Source organism: Uloborus diversus, chromosome 1, assembly GCF_026930045.1.
Source record: "Uloborus diversus isolate 005 chromosome 1, Udiv.v.3.1, whole genome shotgun sequence".
Taxonomy (NCBI): domain Eukaryota; kingdom Metazoa; phylum Arthropoda; class Arachnida; order Araneae; family Uloboridae; genus Uloborus; species Uloborus diversus.
Window position 1 is genome coordinate 184,659,820 of NC_072731.1, and position 22,288 is coordinate 184,682,107.

The 22,288-nt window shown below is 33.5% G+C and overlaps 1 long non-coding RNA gene across 1 annotated transcript; it reads left to right on the forward strand.

Annotated features, from left to right (window-relative positions):
• The first annotated feature begins 6,205 nt into the window (after positions 1-6,205).
• LOC129223746 (uncharacterized) lies at positions 6,206-21,097 on the forward strand. The gene is made up of 3 exons (XR_008580643.1): positions 6,206-6,285; positions 12,157-12,342; positions 20,944-21,097. It is a non-coding gene; the product is annotated as an uncharacterized LOC129223746 (long non-coding RNA).
• The last annotated feature ends 1,191 nt before the right edge of the window (positions 21,098-22,288 follow it).

Genomic DNA, 22,288 nt, shown 5'->3' on the forward strand with positions numbered 1-22,288 from the left:
TATGCTCAATTTCTTCCAGTAACATATCTTGGAAAAACTAGGAACGCTTTCCGCTAAAAGTCAGTAACCTTTCTGAAATCAATCTGGAAACTTTTATGAAGACGTGCGAAATCTGTCCGGTTAAAGCCAGCCATGTCTCTAGGACCTTATAGAAAAATTAAGTAGGTTTAGTGCAATTGATTAGAGCCTTCTTCCTAGTTTACCAAGAAGGTTCCATAAAAATCATAGCGACCATGGCCAAAGCTATGCAAGGGGGAACCAAGCATATCTCTTGCCCGCAATTCCTGCCTTACAAAGCTGTAGCTATCCATTGACATTTTTGCTCTCATTGGGAGCTTTATCAAACAGGACAGGCCGTAAGCAACCATAGGCCGATACACTTAATAAACACGCTCATTCAATCTTTAAACTGGTTGCTAAAGATATTTTCCACAACAGTGAAAAGTCTGCACGCGTGCAACTTGTAGCGATTCAGGAAACTTTTTGTGATGATACTTGTTTTTACGGGGAAATAGGTGAAAACGTGTAAAATCCCGAGACGTTGCACGGAAATAACCAGTAACGTTTCGGAATTTTTTTACAGTGTATTTTGGAAATTCCTCAAAATTTATGTATGCTCAAATGTCGTTTTTTCGTTTCTAAAAGAAAACTATTTTGTTCTTCATACTTATTGCCATTTTACTTTTATGTGTAAGAACAATCTCGATTTTTAATCATGTCAAAGCGGTATATTTTTGAGTTCTTTCAGTTAAAGCAGAAAACGAAGGAAAGTAGCGATTGTTTCTCATAATTATTACTGACCCAGGCAACGCCGGGTATTTTTGCTAGTATATATATATATATATATATATATATATACACATATACATTGGTGAGCGTTAGCGAGCAGGGGGCAGAGCCCCCTAGTAATAATAGGGTCATTCTATACAGATTCAACGGATGAGTGCGCTCGACCATTTTTAATTTTTTTGAAACTCATATCCCAAAAAGATGCATATGAATGATGTTTAAAACCACTTTTATTTTTTCTCTAACCTTAACCCTTGATTTTTTAGAGGTCATCAAAAGTCATTTTCGCAGTCAAAAATGGGACTTTTAGACCTTTGCATTTTGGCCAAAATCTATTTGAATTACATTTATTGCAGCTTATTTTACGCTTTGATGTTAAAGTGCATAAGATGATAGTCTTACATGCTGGGTAACGTGGCTGTAACTTAATAATTAAATAATGGAAACAGGTTAAAGTTCAAGGTCAAGAGTAAAATTTTTACTCATTTCAAAGGGTCATAACTCGCTTAGGGGATAAAAACACAAAGTGAAATATGGCAAAAACTAATCACTGGAGTCCCATTAATGAGAAAATATAGCTGTAATTGTGTGTTTGTTTACCCTTTATAAATTACAGCAATTCAAAGATCAGAAAATTGAGAAAAATGACATTTTTAGACCCCTGTAAACCAAAAAGGGATGGAATTAAAATTATAATTTCTTGGCCAATTGAATATTCCACTCAAGTACTATACATGTTATGTATATTGTTTTGTGTATTTGGTTTGTAAAAAAGATACAGGTCTTCGAAATTGAGCAATTTTGCTAGTTAATTTACGCACTAAAACAGAAATAAAAAGTGTGAAAACTTTAATGCACTTTCTTAAATGGCCTATATAATATATTATATTGGAAAAACATATTTTAAGTATAAAAAAACTATTTTAATTTGATAACTTAGAAATATTTGGACATGAATGAGTAGTTCATACTTGATTGCCAGCTTAAGTAGTTAATTTATAGACTATCTACACACACAAATTTTCAATACACATTAACATATCTAAATTGCTTTAAACATATGCAAAAACATTATATATACAAAATTTAAAGTTTAAAAAAGCGCGTTTTTTATTTCTTGTTTGAGTGTAGTTCTGAAAAAATGAACTCAGCTAGTAGTCCTGTAGTTGTAATGGTGACTAAAGTATATGGCGTTTTGGAATGCTTTACCAAGGGACATTCATAATTTGATACTTTGAAAATGTACCAGGAGCATGACAATGACAGGAGTTCTAAATTTAGTGATCAACACAAGCTGTGTAATAACTTTTTTGACAATAATGGGCATTTTCTTTTGATAATCTTTTTAGTAACACACTATTCTGCCGTGTGCATTTAAAGGGCAGTAACTGCAATTTTTTCATTTTCCATTTTTTTGCATTTTTGTCATCTATTGTACGTTATCTTTATTGTACAAGCTCGCTTATTTGGTTTCCGCAGAAAAAAAAGACGCGAAAAAGACATCTAATTCCAAGATGTCCCAATGGTTAGTATTGAATCCGACACATATTTCTTCAATTATCTCGAAAACTCATTTCTGCAGATACTGCCGTTTACCTGCATACGGCAGTATTCTTCATACTTATTGCTAAGGGACAATAATTTTACAGAGATGATATGCAAGTACGATGGCATAAAGCAGTGATTAAATGTTGCATTGGGAATTTTATTTGCAGAGTCAAACCTTTCTTGCAGCATTTTTTCAGCTAGTTTAATATACTGAATGCTCACAAGGATACATGCAATGTTGAGTAGCAAAAATGCAGAAGGTATGCATTTCTGTAGGAATTAAAATGTGACTACTAGTAGTTCTTTGCAAGCTAGTCTTAGTAGTATCAATTCTTTTTACGGTTCTTCTGATTCTGTTACAATGTCCATTACCGTTTGATATTGCATAGAAATGCCATTCAGCTCTCAAGTTGACATCCGTTTCGTGATTACATAAATTAAGAAAGTTCTTTCTATTCTTGTTGTGTATTTGAGTAAAGTATTTCAGTACGCCACATGCTGTGTCACCACCAGAACTATAGTACTACTGTGTGAGTTCATTTTCTCAAAACTACACTGAAGCAAGAAATGGAAAACGCACCTTTTTTTTAATTTCAACTATGTAGATAATGTTTTTGCACGTTAGGCAAGTTACATAAGTTAATGTACAGAGCGTATGTTTGTATGAATCGAAAAGTTGTGTGTGTAGATAGTCTATAAATGAACTACTTAAGCTGTCAATCATGTATGAACTACTCATTTGTGTCCAAATATTTCTAAGTTTTCAAATTAAAAATATTATTTTTATACTTAAAATATCGTTTTCCAGTATAATATATTATATACGCCATTTAAGAAAGTGCAATAAAGTTTTCACACTTTTTATTTCTGTTTTAGTACGTAAATTAACTAGCAAAATTGCTCAATTTCAAAGACCTGTATCTTTTTTACAAACCAAATACACAAAACAATATATATAACATGTATAGTACTTGAATGGAATATTCAATTGGCCAAGAAATTTTAATTTTAATTCCATCTCCTTTTGGTTTACAGGGGTCTAAAAATGTCATTTTTCTCAATTTTCTGATCTTTGAAGGGTTGTAATTTATAAAGGATAAAGAAACACACAATTTCAGCTATATTTTCTCATTAGTGTGACTCCAGTGATTAGTTTTTGCCATATTTCACTTTGTGTTTTTATCCCCTAAGCGAGTTATGACCCTTTGAAATGAGTAAAAATTTTACATTTGACCTTGAACTTTAACCTGTTGCCATTACTTTAATTATTAAGTTACAGCTACGTTACTCAGCATGTAAGACTATCATCTTAAGCACTTTAACATTAAAGCGTAAAATTAGCTGCCATAAATGTAATTCAAATAGCTTTTGGCCAAAATGCAAAGGTCTAAAAGTCCCATTTTTGACTGCGAAAATGACTTTTGATGACCTCTAAAAAATCAAGGGTTAAGGTTAGAGAAAAAATAAAAGTGGTTTTAAACATCATTCATATGCATCTTTTTGGGATATGAGTTTCAAAAAAATTAAAAATGGTCGAGCGCACTCATCCGTTGAATCTGTATGGAATGACCCAAAATAATAATAAAAAAACCTTATGTTTATAATTGGGGTAAACTTTAGAAACGCTCAGTATTATTTTTAACTGTGAGCTGAAAAAAAGAACTGTTAAATTTTCTGCAATATAGGTGTGCTTCTGTTGGCAACTAACTATAGACAACTTTTTTTGATGTAATAGATCTCGCAATAACTAATCTATATACATAGATGGCTACTTCTATATGTATGTCCGGGGTAAACTTCAAAACTACTGAATCATTTTTAACCATTTTTTTTCACCACAGATAGTTACATTATCAGGAAGCAACATAGGCTATAATTTATTTCTAAAAAACTTAGTTTAGAAACGTTATGATGGAAAACAGCAAATTTTATGTAATTTCCCCATTAAATGATTAAATATAAAACCCATTGTTACAAAACTTCGCTGCCTTACAACAGCAATATTATTAGTAATCATAATGAAAATTTTGAATCAAGGCTTCTCTGGAGCAAACATGAATTTAAAATCATTTAAATATTTGGAAACTCTACTTTTTGCGTACTTAAGGAAACATGTAGTAGAGAGCTTTTTTTTCGTGTGTGTGTACTATTCAATTAAATAAATGAAGCGCACGGTTTTCTTTAGTGATCCTTGTTTTTGATAGTACATATTTTGGAAATTCTTCAAATTTTTATATGCTTAAATGTCGTGCTGTCGTTTCTAACTGAATGTTATTTCGTTCTTTATACTTATTGCTATTATACTTTTATGAGTAAGGAAGAAGCTCGATTTCTAATCACGTCAAAGCTGTGTGTTTTGAGTTCTTTCAGTTAAAACAGAAAACGAATGAAAGTAGCGATTGTTTCTCACAATCATTTCTGATCCAGGCAACGCCGGGTATTTTTGCTAGTTAATAATAAAGCTTTCATCATAACTGTAAACGTATTCACATTTTGAAGGATATTTCTGGTTCCAATATAAAATATCGAACGCAAGACATTGATGTTAGAAAAAGCATCGACTCTGAATCACCAATGGTAAAAAATATCGATGATTTAAGAAAAATATTCATGTTTCGAAAATATCGACATCGGTGTCGCACCACTGCTGGATGTGGCAGAGAGTTCTATAAAGTGGTTCTAATTCCTACTAGGGCCATTCCATGTGATGGAGCGGGACATTTTGACATTTAGTTTTGTCAAAAGATTTAGTTTCATAAATACAAATAATACAAGCTAGAAGTTTTATTGTTGACAGCAATAGTAAAGATTTGTCGTAAGAACTATGTAAAACATCAAAAGTTAGTTTGAAGAAAATAATTGAACGAAATGCAGTAAAAATATCCGTGACGGAACGGGGCCTCACTGCGAGTTCCGTCCCGACATAGGCGTTTTATTGTCATCAATTATTTTATTTAAAAACGATAAGTTTAATGTTATACGGAATTATCTATTGCTATCAAAAATAAAATTTCTAGCTTGTCTTATTTGTAGTTATAAAACAAAATATACCTAGAAAAAATTCCACTCCACTAAATGGAATGGCACGCCAGTTTGTGCTCCATTGCACTAGAATGAGAAATTTTCAAACTCAGTGAGTATTAAGTAAGTGATTTCTCAAACAGACTTCGAACTCTTACTGTGACGAATGAAACGTGACGTGAAGAAATATGTAAAATACATAGAGTATACTTAAAAAAAAGAGCAAATCAAGAAAAGTTTTCACCTGTCAAACTTTCATAAAGGATGTCACGAATTTTTTCGCAATTACTTTGAAGATGGAAAAACTTTGATTCATATTAAAAATATTCCTCAAGTCATACGAGAATTATCATACTGGCTATTGTATGCGCACGTGTGTGGGTATATCAGAAAAAATTGGTCACAAACATTTTTTTTTTCATTTTAAAAACATCCATCTTTTTGTGTAAAGATGAAGAATATGGTAAATTCACGTCGAATTTTTAAAATAAAAATTTTGTAAGAAGATGAGAAACCACGGTGAGTTCCCCTCCATAAAATGGTAATGTAATGATATGATAATATTCGCCGCGAAGTGTCCGAGGAATAGGAATTGTTATTGTGCAAAATGAAACATTTTCATCAAGGATTTGTTTTTTTCCCCTGTGACTTTTTGTTTTAGAGTTGATGTTCGGTGTTGCATAGAATCGGAACAAAGACTTTCAAGTCCTCGAAAATATTGCATAATGTTCCCAACCGGGACACGTTACGTGCATTAAGAATATCAGCAAAAAGAAGACGCGTTTTTTGAAAACATAATGCATCATATATTAGAGAACATGATGACGACGTATATATATGTGGCACGCAACTTTTTCTAACACTCACTTTAAAGCAAATTGGGAAAAAGTAGCTCGAGATTTTCTGCTACAACTCATACTTTTAAAGGTAAGAATCTTTAAATCTATGTTAATTAAAAAAAAAAATTTTTTTTGATGGCAAATTCTATGTTCACTATTTTTGTATTTTGTAACAACTACAACAATAATCAATGTCAAAAACATAATTTTTCAAAAGGCGGTCGCAAAGTATCTATTTTTCCCCGGCTCTATTTACTTTCACGCCTTAATTGAAAGCCACCCCCCGTACCAGTGAAATTTTGAGCACTTCAAGAGATTGTCACATTAAGGTTGGTAGATTGGTTGTATTGGATTGGTTGTGTTTCATGGCGCAACAGCCTTAATAGGCTATACACGCCAAACGAAAGGTTTTGTATTGGTAAAGGAGTGAAGTGGTGCCAAAAGTGTAAGATTTACTTTAAGAATGTATGTATTAATGCTGCATTAAGCGTTTGACCTTCAATTATTTTAATTATGGTTGAATAGGGATTTTTCCTCAGTCAAAAGTCAAAAACTTTTAGTCATTGAAATTGATAGAATAAGCAAAAAATGTAATATGGAGCCAGAAAATACTGTTATTTTCCCAACATTTATTTTTTTTAAAAAAATGTCAGATTCTTAAAACAAAATATTTCATCGTGTGTCGTCACAAGTGAAGACAGCCATCTTGAATCGGAGCGCCTGGTTGTCTTTTCTGGCAAGATATCGTCTTTTGGTGATTTTTCACTGCGAGCAATTTGTTAGTGGAACGACGGCGAAGCATGGCAATGTCCTGAACTTTATTCCAGTGACAACAGCGGCTTGTTCACTTCTGACGTCAGCAGCGAAAATGAAAACAGCGACTGAACATCTTGTAAGATTATTTTTTACGAGACAAAATAAGTAAAAATTAAAAAAAAAAAGAAAAGAAAAAAAAGTTACACTCCTTATGTTTCCGAACATGTTCTTTCAGTTTTTTTTTTAAAGAACGGGAGACAGCCCAATCACACGTGACACTGGTTTTACAGGTCGAAATGAAACTACTTATTTTTGCAAAAACAAAGTTTACCCGATTTAGGTAAAAGAGATTACTATGACTGAATACCAGGGCCCTGAATCACATTGAATGTTGTTGAATTGAAAAATTGCTTGCTGTTGCTTTAAAGTTTCAAAACTTCTGATCAAGAAGAAAAAGAAAAAGTCGATTAAAATCTACCACAGTTCGTTTGTCTTGACATTACTGTCAATTTTATTATAATAGATTAAAGCTTTAGGTTTATATTTGGAACTAATTGCAATTAAGTGTCTTTAATCCGCCACATGTTGAACCGCAGATAGCGCCAGTGGAAAAGTGATAATCAGAAAGTAATTTAGGATCACTTCTAGTACTGTATAGTAGGGTGGGCCGAAAAAACTTTTTTTGGAAATCTGGTTTTGGATAGTGCGGAAAAGTTGTTATATGGGCCCGTTATTACCCATAAAAAATTTCTCTTAATTTGTTTAATATTTAGCCGGAGCTATTTGACCTTGAAAAACTGAAAAAAAGGGCAAAAATGCACTTTTTTCAAAAAAAAAAGAAAAGAAAATGGGGGGAGGGGGGTTAAAAATAAAAACTTGAAGCTAGTTTCAGCAAACATTAGAAGTATCTGTCAGTGAATTAGTTGAAATCCTCAAAGACTTTTATACATTTCGTAGAATATTTAGCTACGCTCCTTTAAGACTGACACATGGGAAAAATGAAAAAAAAAATTTTTTTTTAAAGTAGTTTCAAAATAAGTAAATACTGAAATGTTACGCAATACGTCACTTAGAAAAAACAGTGAAAATTCAATCAATTTTATGCGACATTTGTTCGCCAATTTTAAAAAATGCATACACTCAAAAAAAAAAATAGTTACATAAGATGCTAATTTTTTAATCTTCGGTTCCAATTGTTTCTCCTGGATAATAAACGGCGCTCAACTGCTTCTATTATTGCTAAGATTATGTTATAACTATTTTATATATGTTTGACAAATAGAGCCCTTGAGTATTAAAAAAATGTGAATCCTCGGAAGTCTTTTAAACGGGAGCCTGACATTTCGAATGTCATTGCATTATTATCTTTGTTTTGGTATACAACACGACTGTTATGTAGAAACGCGCGAAAAAGAAAGTATTGCGAGCAAGCACAAGTAGTCTTCTATTTGGACCTGGAAGAGATTTGTCTCCTCCCGATGCTTTATTTCTTCCAACATATGAGGACATTATCAGATTTATCAAATCACTAAGATGCAAATAAAGGGAGAAGGAAGTAAGCAACCATCTTCAGCAAGTGTGGCCACTATAGTTGCAAAAAAAGTTATTGATATTTGGGGGCGTGCTTCCCTTCCCCTTGTTTCGATAAGAAGAGTGATTGCCATGATTTTATCTTATTATTCTAAATATAATAGCGCAACAAAAAATGCTAAAAATATAAAGACGCAACTTTTACAATCAAAGCTAGGCAAATTTAAAGCAGAGGAAACGACTTTGTTTGACATTCGTGCCTGCAAATGCGCAGATTTATATTCGTGTAATTGCAGAAAAAAAGCAAAAGTCCCTGATAGAGAAAAACAATTTCTAATTGATCAAAGGACAGTAAGAAAAATGGCTATTGGAAAAGTGGATAAGGTAACAAATAATGCATATTTCGCTCATCCTGAACAGCTACTGTTGACAATGTTGTTTGACTCAAGAAAATGCATTCGGGAATTAGCTGTTAGGTGCATTCTGAACTCTAGAAATAAGAAGACGAAGAGCTCGGATGGTTACGATTTTTAAAGCGTCCTAAACTCAATTTTGAAGTCATTGATTATGCTGATTTAGTCCATTGGGCAAACTGTGTTGCAGCAGAGCCACCTCTTTCAATGCATCTAAAAGACCAACAATTGAAAGAAATGTACAAAGAACAGCCTACAGCTGTTTCGAGAAATTTCCCTGTCACACGGAAGCTGTGAAACGTTGTGTGAAACTAATAAACGAAGCTGCAATATAAGTTCGTGGTGAAACTGCACAAGATGGATACATTCCTGCCAAACTTCAAGCTAGGAAAGAGCTTCCATCATTTGATAACAAGGGACAATATTATTCCAAAAAATAATGTTCATTATCCATGAGGTATTATAAATTAAATTTGGATATTTCTTTTTCAAAATTTTACTATCTTTATATGTAATTCTAGGAAATGTATGATATTATTGCGTGATAATAATTACTATGATTAATAGTGCTATTTAATTAATTAGTCTATGATTTAATTTTGAAAAATAATTTTCACAATGGTTTTTAAAAAAATTCAATATTTTTTTCATTTTTCTCATATTTTTTGATGTCCGAAAGAAGCGGTTAAATGCTCATAAAAATTAATGAAACATTTTATGGGCTCGAACTGGCTCATTATATAACATTTTCAGTGCATTCCATCAAAATATTTGGAATTTAGTTTTTTAAAAAAAATTTCGACAAAAATGCATTTTTCTCATTTTTTTTCGGTTTTTTAGTGTCGAATAGCGCCGGCTAGATATTTTTTAATATCCAAGAAATTTTTTGTGAGTGCTAACTAGCTCATCACGCAACTTTTGCGCACTATCCAAAAATTGATTTCGAAAAAAAAAATTTTTTCGGCTTATTTCGGCCCACCCTACTGTATAGTCTCTACTAATAATAAAGCTGAAAATCTCTCGGTCTGGATCTCTGTCCGAATCTCTGTGACGCGCATAGAGCCTAAACCGTTCGGCCGATTTTTACGAAATTTGACTTAAGATTAGTTTGTAGCATGGGGATGTGCACCTAGAAGCGATTTTTCAAAAATTCGATTTTGTTCTTTTTCTATTCCAATTTAAAAAAACGTTTTACCCTGCAAATTATCATAATGTGGAACAGTAAATTACCAAATTATCATAACGTGGAACCGTAACGTATGCGAGCAAATGAACATAGCCATATTGGCGAGAAATTCATCATCCATTATTTGTACATATACAGGCGAACCAAATGACATTTTAGTTTTCTACTACGGGCAAAGTCGTGTGAGTATCGCTCGTGGAATTATAAAATGGATGTTACTGCAAAAGATTCCTTGAAAAAGTCTACTCGACAGAAAGTGGTACGTCATTTATCACAGAACGCTTTAAAATTTTATACAGTAGACCCTCGTTTTACGCGGGTTTATTTTACGCGGTTTCGATTATACCTTTATTTTATTTTACGCGGATGAGTTTCGGTTTTACGGGGATGCGGCAATTCAAACAGATAAAGTTTTCCCCTCTTTCAAAATCCAAACTCCTGAAGATTGTAGATTACACGTAATAAACTGCATTTTGGCGTACTAATAACCGCACTTGAGCCACTGAAGACATTTTATGCGATTTGTTCCTAAGCTCTTTCCAGAAGTAAAGTCATTAAACTCACACAGTTCAGAACTCACTGGAAGAAGAGCTTTTAGGAGTGACAAAGCAGGTCAAAACCAACGAGAACACCGACATCGGTGACACACAACCAAAAACGGTCACAATGAAAATTTTGATTCATTCCTAGGCAATAGAAATGATCTTTATGATTTATTAGTGAAGGAGGATTCTATCGTGGAAATGACGCAAGTGGTCATGGATGCGTTAATGCTCTGCAAAGAATTACAGAGAAACATTCTTAATGACTGCCAAAAGACTATCATTGCCAGCTCCTCTTTATAAATAGAACAGGAAATTAATTTATGTTTTCTTTATGAATATTATGCCTAAAAATAGATATATAGTACACATTATACTTATTATAAAATTAGTCATAACTAGAATAAAGATTTTTTTTTTATCTACGGAACCAAACCCCTATTTTAACACTACTATTAGGTCTCAATTTACGTGCTTTCGATTTACGCTGCATTTCCGTGGAACGTAACCCCCGCGTAAAACGAGGGTCTACTGCATTTATTTACCTTATCTTTTTCATGTTTTCGTGTGGTAAAGAGAAGGGGAATAATTTCATCTTGATGAATTATACTGATTTTTCTTCAGTCCTCATATAAAAATTCTCACAAAATCATAAATATAACAAAAAGTTCGTCAGAAAATGAACGATCCTGTACTCCTATATCTTAAGGAACAATCTTTCCCTTGATTGTCTCAGGCACGAACATCCATTTACAAAAATGCACCTTTTTAGGAACAAGATTGGAAAGTAAAATATGACTAATATGTCAAAACTGTGAATTTACTTGATTGCTTCGACATGCTGACTGAATGTTTGTTCTTAGAGGAGGTATCCAATGGAGTTGTTTCCTTCAGTCAAAAGTACTACTTTAAGTCACTGAAATTGATAGAATAAGCGGGGGGAAAAAAAAAACATGGACATTGAAAATTCTTTTATTTTCCCAACAGTTATTTTTTAATTAATTTTTTAAAATGTTCGATTTTGCAAGCAAGGCGTGTTCTTGATGACGTCACAAATGATGCTCTTTGGCGCATTTTGTACCACGTTTCCACGTTATGATAATCAAGAAGCGAATTAAATATTGCGCTCTACGCTTGTTGTTAACCATATCGTTGCCAATATACACGTGAGTAAAGATGCGAATTAAATATTTTTCTCTGTGAATGGCAACACAGAATGGCATTTCATCATTTGTGATGTCATCGACCAGAAATGTAAACAATAAAAGCGCAACGATTTAAGTAATTTTTAAAAAATATTAAACTTAAATAAATTATTTAAAAAATGGTCAGATCCTATGTTTTTAAGCATGCTCTTTCAGAAAAAAAATACTTTTAAAATTTTGGAAACGACCCCATTGCAATTACTCAGGGATGCATTCCGGTTGCTTAAGCGAAAGAGGTTTTTCTTAAATCGTCATGTGACATTGCGTTTAATTTTTTTTTCGAACTCAGAACTAGATAATTTACTAGTTTTTTTTTTATTGATTCAGGTAAAATGAAGACTGTATTTACACTAATCTTTGCTGCACTTCTTCTTTCGACTTGCGTGGAATCCTACCGAGTCTACCTATGCAGAAGACTTCCAAATGGAGAGCAAAGTGATTGCCAATTAGTTGATGGAGAATACAACCAAGTTAGAGTTCAAATTCCTATACCCATGCAGTATCAGCAGCAAAGTAAGCAAAAATTCAGTTTATTTGTTTATAAATATTGCGCCCTTGTTCTTGGTGCGACCTCCGACCATTTGGAACACTCAAGATGATTTCCCTTGGCAAGGTAGGTATTGGCATTGGTGGGTGGCAAAACACAGTGACTCTTTGAAAGGAGTCTTTCTTGGCCTCCTCTTGGCACAACCACCAGAATTTGGAATAGTTTTGAAGGGGACGCATGAAGTCCCCAAAAACTTTGTACGCATGGTAACTGCTGGCTTCAGATCATGGTACTTTCGTAACCACGGATTTAGCAAATCTGGAATCCTTCGCTTCCGAGCGTAGCTCCATATCCGCTAGGCTACCCCTTTCACAAATTTATTACGACGCATACATTAGAGTATTGAATACGTAGGGAAGAGTAGCTCAAAGCGGGTAGGTCGCCCAAAGCGGGTAGGCCTTCGTATACCTTTCCGTGGTGTGTAAGCGGCGACGCATACGTATGTTGTGCTTGCATGAACACCCCGAGTTTTAACCTGTCCCGACGAAGCAGCAGTGAAGCGACATGGCGCAGCCAGGCTTAAAATTTAAAAAAAAATGATACATTTCTAAAAAATACTGACGGTATGTATATTTTGTAACTTATGATTAGTCGGAGACCAGCTTATTTTCTTGATTGTCAATAGTATTACGTTATTCTGAAACCATTCATCTACAAACTACGATAGTCATTTCGTTTGTTTCTTTTAAAAATTTAAGGTTATAATTTTTGAAATAAAAAACGTGCTTTCGGACAAAGCGGATATAGTATTTAATGATATATTTATTTATAATTTCTTGACTCGTGTGCTGACTTATATTTTCTATTTCAATAGGATAAGTATAACTTTAAAAAGTTATTTTTTGGGATGGCAATTAATTAGTCTAGTAATTTATTCAGTTATTTCTTTATGTTTTATAAACAAATGTGTTGACTTTAAATTGGATTAGTACAACTTTTTAATATATATATATATATATATATATATATATATATATATATATATATATATATATATATATATATATATATATATATATATATATATATATATATATATATATATATATATATATATATATATATATATATATATATATATATATATATATAATGGCAGATAGCTACTCAATTATTTTAATCATTTATAATTTCATATTTGATTGGCAAATGTACCAAATCACAATTAGTTGAGCTTGCCCACTTCGGGCTCCCTGATAGGGCAAAGCGGGGTTTTCAAATTTTTGTTAAATTTGGTAATAAATAAGTGTTGGTTTGAAATAATACTAAAATCACTTTTTATTTTGAAGTTCAAGAACCATGCTAGGAAATAAAACTGAAATTGTTGCGATAAAAATCCAAAAACTACAATTTTCGAGCGTTTTCGAAAACCAACCCACTTTGGGCCATCCTCCCCTATATTTTTATACCTATAACTCTTTATACTCCCTATAGAAGATTTAAAAAATATTAATTAGCAGTTCAGTAGCAAATAATCTCTATTATTAAAAACTGTGCACGTCTGTCTATACGAGCAGGGGCGAACCTCCTAGAATTTGTATTAAAAAAAAAGTTATGTTATTATATGCACGTTTCCTTTCCCAAGAAATATCAGAGCAAGTAAAAATCACTTCATTACGCACAGACTTATGCTAAATGTAATTTGAAAAAAAAAAAAAAAGTCAGAGTGAATTTTCAAAATTTTTTGTGTAACAGAAGAAATGCGTCAAATAAATAAATTAGACAGCAAAAAACAATGAAGAAATCTATGAAAAATGAAAGTTATCTCCAAATATATTCAAAAAGAGTCATGATATTATTTTAAAAGTTTCATTAAAATGTAACAAAATCCACCAATTCCATCTTTTATCTGAAATTTCTCCAAGCAACCCACGTTACCGTAACCCCTTACTTTAAACAGTAGTAAGTTCGCAGCATTATATTTTCAAAATACTTCATCTACTTCAATAAAGCAATACACAACCAGGGCACCACATGCTGATGGTTCAAAAAACGCTTCGTTTTTCCAAGTCGTAGTACTGCGGAAAAGTTTCGAATTGTGAGACTTATAAAAAGGGGGTTAAAAAAAATAAATTTGGTTCATATCTCAAGTTTGCCGAAGCTTGAAAAAATCTCTTTTTACGATAATTTTTATAACCTTTAATTTGATCTCTTCCCGAATGTAACTCAAAATCTCATTGATTACAACCATTCAAAAAAATTATGTGTAAGAATTATTCAAATCCATCAACATTTTTCAACCGTGCATGGGCTTCAAAATTCGCCGAAATTCGAAACAATCTAGATTTTGCGATAATTTAAAATTTTTTAGAGGTGCAGCGAAAGAGAAATAACTCCACACAATCCTTGACTTCATGCTTTATTTACATTCCTAGTGTGGTAATTTATGTCAGAAATTCAAATTTAATGCCGCTTGTGTAATTTTGGTATAAATTAAAAGATAAATGTTCTTGAATTTCTCAATGTGTTTGCACTTTTACCATTTGCAACTATAATAGTTGGGGCAAACCTAATTTGGCAGCATTGTGAAGGCTACGCAGATCCTTATCACAGTACTGCGCCGCTGGGGGGTTAGGTTTGATTTGAAATTTCAACCGTCATCCACAAAGCATATTAAGGATACTTGCAATAGTAAAAAAAAATGTGCTATCATTCCCTTAAATTTGAAACTTGAAAATTTTTCTCGTGTCTTTAAAATTTTTCTTAAAAAATTCTTATTTTTTTTTATCACAAATGTTCGAAATTACTTCTTGATGTCAATAAATTTTAATTTGAGACAATTTTACCTATTGTTACAACTAAACCATTTTCAGTGTTTCATTCAAAGTATACCCTCGAAGAAAATGTCAGACAAAAGTGGACATTAAAAAGGTTCCACAAGAAATTAAGAAACGCCGGCTTCGGGAGAAAAAAAAATCACATGGGTAAAGGTTTTTCACTGCGCAACAGTTGTCAAATCTCTATCAAATTCTCTCGCTCTCATAACTTACCTGGAAGTTCTCTTCCTCTACCACTGCCGACCTTTGTTCTGTCAGTCTGCACTTGTTACACGCATTTGATGGATTTGTACTCACTTTTCTAGTTATCATTTAAATTCACGTGGTAGCGGAAAAGTATGGAACGCCGGAGAGAATGTTAGGATATAGAACCATTAGGTTGCAACAGTCTTAATGAAAGAGTTACAACTAAAATTAAAAATTTTAACAACTCCGACTGAGTCGCAATATAGAGGGAAAATTGAAAATCCTTTTAAAAGCCTTTATCTATTAAAAATCAAATACAAGTATTTTATTTGTTAAAATATAGAAACTTGCAACAGATCAAAATTTTAAGCCATTGTTTTTAATTTCCCTGTCGACCAGCAATGAATTCCTTTAAAAAAGCGTTATAATTGGTATTCTATATAACACGGAAGTTCCAAACATATTCTATCAGACGCAGGGAAAAATTCTTCTTATTTTGGTACTAAATTAAAATTTTGTTTAAATATGTTTTCACTGCAAAAATCGCGAGGAACCTTTCAGAGGTTTTTAATTAATATCTTCGTTAATTAGGGCATCCGAAGACGCAACCTAAGCTAAGATCACTCTCGATCAACTCTCCTTTCGAATATTTTTTTTTCAAAATCGGTCCATCCGTTTAGGCGCTCGAGTGCAGCAAACAGATACACAGAAAAGTCAAACTTATAACCCCCTTCCTTTGTGTGTCGGGGGTTAAAAAGCAAATGTCGCAAAAATATCAAGTTTTCCTAATTTCGATGAATTTTAAAACACATGCGTGAACGGAAGATGTCAATGAATTGAAGTGATATTTAAATATTCTTTTCATTGTTTCAATTATGTATATATTTTTTCATTTGGGAAGAGTCTAAATTAAAAATGGAAAAATTATCCAAAAAATACAAATGTTTCCAAACTTTGGAAAACTTTAGAGCACATGCGCGAACGGAAGATATGAAAAGCGCACGGCATTTCCTTTCGACCATGTATGTGTCATCTCTATTTTACTCATCATTACCAGGGCCTGATAACTGAATATGCCAACTATGCCGTGGCATAGGGCCCCCAGTTTCAAAGGATCCCCTAAATGGCAAAAATTTTTATGTTTTACTACAAAAGTTGTGTAAAAAAGTTTGACTACAAAAATTTTAATGTTTGACAACGTCGAAAAGAGGTTTGGCCTAGGGCAGTGGTTCCCAGCCTTCTTGAGCTCATCGCCTCTTTCTAGAGGATGACTCCTACCTGTCCCCTCCCCCCTTCATTTTTTCCCTTGAATAACCATAAGTTGACCTTAGTGGATATCGATGCTATAAAAAATACAAATGCCTACTTTTAATTTGAAGTATACGTTTTAATGTTGTATACGATACATAAATTAAAGCAGTTTTATCCAATCTCTCCAAAGCTAAAAAATAAATAAAATAAATGAAAGTAACTTTTTTAGGGTTTTTTTTTCCTTTTTTTTCCAAAACATACGGATAGATATATGAAGAGAAATATTTAATCGAAATCATTGACGTACTTTTCAAAAACAGAAGTAGGGAAGAGCGGGGCTAGAAGTTCCGTATTTCAAATAAGCTCAAAATTTGTTATTAAAACATAGCTCTAGAATTATTATTCTGAGATTAAAATAAAGTAATATATGCCTCTATGATGTAACAACTGATTTTTGTGTAGTATTCCGTAAGATTTTTTATAATTAAATTTGTAGTACCGAAAATCGAGAAGAAACATTTTGCCCCTTCTTGGGGCTAGTTATTCCGCGGGTGGGGCAAGTTGTTCCGATATTAACGCGACGATGTTTAACAATGATGATTTCGAAATGAACATTGTTTTGAGACGAGTAATTTGTTAAAGGTATAATCTGTGATAAAAATAACGCATTTTCATCGGGGCACATTTACGCACGTTCTTAATAGCCGCGTTCACAACACACTTTTCGACCCGGTAAATCCCCACTCTGGCTCCGCAAAAAACCCGATTGAAAAATTCCCCGTTTCCATGTAAAAGAGATTCTCTCATTATACCAGAGAAAGCGGTTCTTACCCAGCATTCTTAGCGGCTAGTAGAAGAACTTGTTTCGCGTAATGCATTCTGGGTAAAAACACCGCTTTCACTCCAGAAACTAACAGGAGTAGAACGATTCCACATAAATCCCGCATATATCCGGAATGCGGTGAAAAGCAGGTTTTTTCCGAGGTCGAAAGTGTCCATGGAAACGGCCGTATAGTGTAAGAAATTCTGTGGTACACCCAGGTGTAACCACCAATTGTACCATCATGGCGCAGTTAGGCATGGCGCAGGACCTCTGGGTATACTAAGTCATGGTATAAGGGGGTTCTACAGTAATGAAATCTGTAGAACCCCCTAGTAATGTTGTAGTTAGTACAAATGGCTACGCCTAATAATAGTTTATAAATAAGAATTTAGATTTATATGCGTTCATGTGCTTATCTCGGTCACATGCGGTCATGCCAAAATGACCACTGGTTGATTATCTCGTGCAGGGTTTCCTAATAAAAACGCTTTTTGAAAGGAATGAAAAACTCGGATTGTAATCGGAATACATAAGGAAACTTTTTGAGCAAATCTTACATAATAATTTGTCATGACTGGAATACGATATTCTTTTGTTTACGCGTTATTAACGTACAAAAAATGGTTCTCTTTACTAAGATATTCGATTAAAGGTAATTTTTCCTGATTAAAACATGCAAGTTCTTATCCCAAAGCGATTTAAGAAAGTATTTCTTGTAGAGAACATAAATATTATTAAAAAAGTCATGCAATTGATTCTCTTCATGCGTAACGGGGAAAATTGGATCTTTTTTCTTTGTGTGTATGAAAGATCAATTAACATTGAACTTTTAAGATGTCCTTTTCCCCGCAGTCATAAATTTCAAACTTTAACCTTTACTCCCCTTCCGTTACGTAATAAAATAAATGTCAACAAAATTCAAAGTTACTGCTTCTTGATCAGATATCATGCATATAGCTACCACGCCATCAGAGTTTTTCTCATTTTTTATAGCTTTATTCGAAAAACTTAAGCTCTCGCAAATGATTTTAATTTGCAATATTTCTGCGATGTGAAAGAGTCATTAGTAATCCAATTTTAAATTGTATGAAAAACTGGAACTCAAATATTTTTTGAATAAGCGGACGCATTAGTAAATGCTCAATAAAGTTATATAGTTTCAGAAGTGATAAAAAAAAATACGTTAGTTGAATTTTGTTTGAGAACTCTCGAAAAAAAACAGGACAAAAGTTACTATCGTTAATTACTTTTTTGTGAGTGAAGGCGAAAATAGATTCTTATTTTATTGAACTTATAAAAACAAAGTTAAATCTAATTGTTTAATAAAAATGTTGGGAAGAACAAATTACATGGGTACATATGAGGCAGTGAGAAGTAAAGGGATGCAAGTGGACTTTTTCAAGTTTTGAGTAAAACGAGTATAAAAATTACGTCCTAGGTAGGCTTTCATTGAATTTATTTTCTAAATCATGCTAAACAGCAGCACCTACCAGGGTTTCTAGTACTATCTCTTGCCCCAAGACAGAGGAGGGGTTCACGTGCCAGTTATACTGGTTATCTCCAAATTTTTAATTTTGCCCCTTGCATCCCTTTGCTTCTCACTGTCTCATATGTTTATTTTAAACTTGCAAGGTGCGGTAATTGTTTTCCAGATTAGTCTTAAATGTTAGCTTTAATGAAATTATTTTACAAACACTTTTTAATCGCCTACTAAATACTCCATTTCCAGTTTTCCACTGTTCAAAGTAGTGCTGCAGCTTATTTGGTGTCACATTCTTCAGTAAGTCTGAATTTTTTTCTACTGTCGTAGAAATGTGGTACCGTGGTGAAGTTGCAAATAGATAGCTGTGCCTGTGCATGGTCCCACTAAATTTTGCTTACGCTTTTGGCCGTGACAATCGCTGAAACTCATGGCAACTAAGAGGGCGCAACAGGGAATCCCTGTTTTCCTTTACGTTGCCATTGATTGGTGGATACCTGGGTTCCATTCAGCGCCTCTTGCGGTGAAAATGGGCGACGTTCAACCAAAAATAAACCAAGGACGGATTCAGGAATCCTTTAAGGGAGGGGTGAAACGACGTTTTTAGAACCTTAATTTTGGAAAAATTACCAAGTTTCCGAACCATCTCCCCAAACATAATGCAATATCGTTTAAAATTGTATTTTGGAACTGCAGTTTTGGAAAAGTAGCAAAGGAAAGAGAGCTTGAAACTCATTCCTTCCGCTAACGTTTCCAAAGATGGTTTAAAACCGCGTTTCTAAGACCTCAAGTTTGCAACACTCCGAAAAGTTTCCGGTTGAGAGTTCCCTTAAATTCGTTGCAAGTTGACTGAAAAATGTTTTTGGAACTTCAACGTCGAAAAACTGCCTGTAGAGTCCCTCAAGAGAGGGGCGATCGCCCCCATTGCCCCTCTCTTGTATCCGTCCTTGAAATAAACCAAGTTTGAAACTTGTCATTGATTTTTGGATGCACAGGATTCCGATCAATTTCAAGAGAATATCATAGTTGCACCTGTTTAACACAGGAAAGTCATAAATTGTCAAGACCCGAAAGCATCAGCGCCATCTAGTGGGCCATAGCATGTGTCATTTAATCTCTGCTTCACTCTATGACCAAAGCGTGCAAGTGCTGTTATATGGTTGTCAGAGGTGATTGTTCCGGGTAGTGTTTTCTCAGGATCTACGTTTCCGAATTTATTGAAAATTTTATCTCAGCTATATATCCTCAACAAAAATCATTTTGTTATTTGCATTTCTTCCTAGTGTAGCAATTTCAATGGCAAGTATTGTGTAGTAAACCGAGGTCTGTCATTTCGAGTCCCCCCCTCCCAGGAAGAGGGAGGGGGGGGTCAAAGGGTAGGCATTCAATGCAATTAAAATTAAAAAAAAAAGAAAAACAACTTTTATGAAAATTCTTTAATTTCTGAAGGGGGGGGCGGGGGGTCGATTGCACCTCCTGAAGTGACGGGCATGGATAAACCCACCAAATACTGCAGCTTGTCGTGAAGCGACAACTATTGTTGTTTATTTTGCTTTAAGTTTTCGTTATTTAAAGTTTGCGTTTAGATTGCAGTTGAATAAGGTTTGGCGAGGGAAGCGAACAGCAGGAGAATCCCGCTAATATATTTATAATTTTTGTTACTTTTTCTGTCATACCTTCCTGAAAAATCAGATACGCAAGTCCAGATACGCATATATCAAGAGTCCATTGCCAAATATGTAGAACGACAGCGAATTTAATTTCTTTCGACAAAAAACTAGTGGGTGCATTCTTCAGCATTTCGTCTGATTTTCTTCGAGCGTGTATTATGTTAGCAAAAATCCTTTTTACATTTATTATTATATCTTTCATTTATTTAATCGTCTCTTTTGTTCAATTCTAACTTCTAGCTTTTCGAAAGTTGTAAATATTGTAACGATATTCAAGAACAACGATTAATTGCTCATTTTTCAATGCATTAGTGATGTTAATTTTACCTTATTTTTCATGTAAAAATATATTTATTACACTTTATTTTGTTCTTTTTTAGTGCCTTACTATAACAACGCTTATAGCAACGCAGAGTACTCAAGACGAAGATAACATTTCTAGAACAAAAATGTATATTAATGCATAACTTGTATTGTATATTCAACTCTGAAGGCTTTCTTTTTTTTGTAAAATGGCTGAATAAAACTGCTGATAGAGAATTTTTTGCTTTATTTAATTTTCTGAAAAATTAAAAATTGCACACGGTATTTCTAAATGACATGTTGGTAATACTAAAGTTCTAAAATTTTTGTACTATTATTTTTTTAATTTGGAAACAATATACGATACATATTAATACATGTTTATGGAAGAAGAAATAAGTAGAAGTAGCTTAGGAATGTATAAAAAATAAGTTATCTAAGCCAGGGGTCCCCAAAACGGGTGCCACAAACTGAAGCGAAGGGTGCTGCAAAGTGACCATAGTATCAATATATGCATATATAAAAAGAATGGACTAGGATGCCTGCAGAAAGTTCGAAATCTTCAAGGGGTACCTCGACTCAGAAAAATTTGGAAGCCCCTGGTCTCAGCAATACAATGAGTGTTTTGCATTAAGTTACCGCTTTAAGCCAGGGCTAAGGCAGAAATATATAAAATACACCGTCAGCTCAGTTATTCCAGCCGAGGACTGCAGCTTCGTGCTTTTTAGCACTCAACAGCCCGGAATAGGAAGTAACTGAGCTGGCGGCAGAAAAACCTCTTAAAGGAGCCAAGAGAACCAAACAAACAATGAGTGTGTAGAATGAATAGAATGCGTTACATTCATAAAAAATTAAATAAAATAGCTCGCTATAAAGTTAGTAATCATTTTCAATGACGTTTATAACCTCTAAAGGTATTTTGAGTGAATATCTTTTTTTTAATTTGCAGTTTATTGCCACTAAAACCCCTAATTGTAAGATACACACACACACACACACAAAAGTGATTTTTTGTTTGTTTCTTTGTAAATTTCACACTTCCAGTACAGAACTTTTTTTTTTAGAAGAGCCCAACTAGTGCAATATATTTTTTGCAATCATTGTCCTTCAGCAGCAAACACAGATATCTTTTAGAAGCTCTATGTTATAGGGTAAGAGCTCCAATAGTCGGCTATTTAAGAAAGCGATTGTTGGTTTTTGTTAATCTATAAATTTCAGCAATCAATACAACAACAAAAACATTGGAAGACTATAGGATACACCTTTCTGTTGATGATTCACTAAATTGTTTCAGAAATAAAAGCATTTTAAAAACTAACCTTTTGTTAATATTAGAAAATGCTCCAGTAGTCGGCCAGAGAAATCCAGTGCTCGGCCATGTATGAGTCCTGTAGTCGGCCGTTTTATTTTCATTACTCTTAT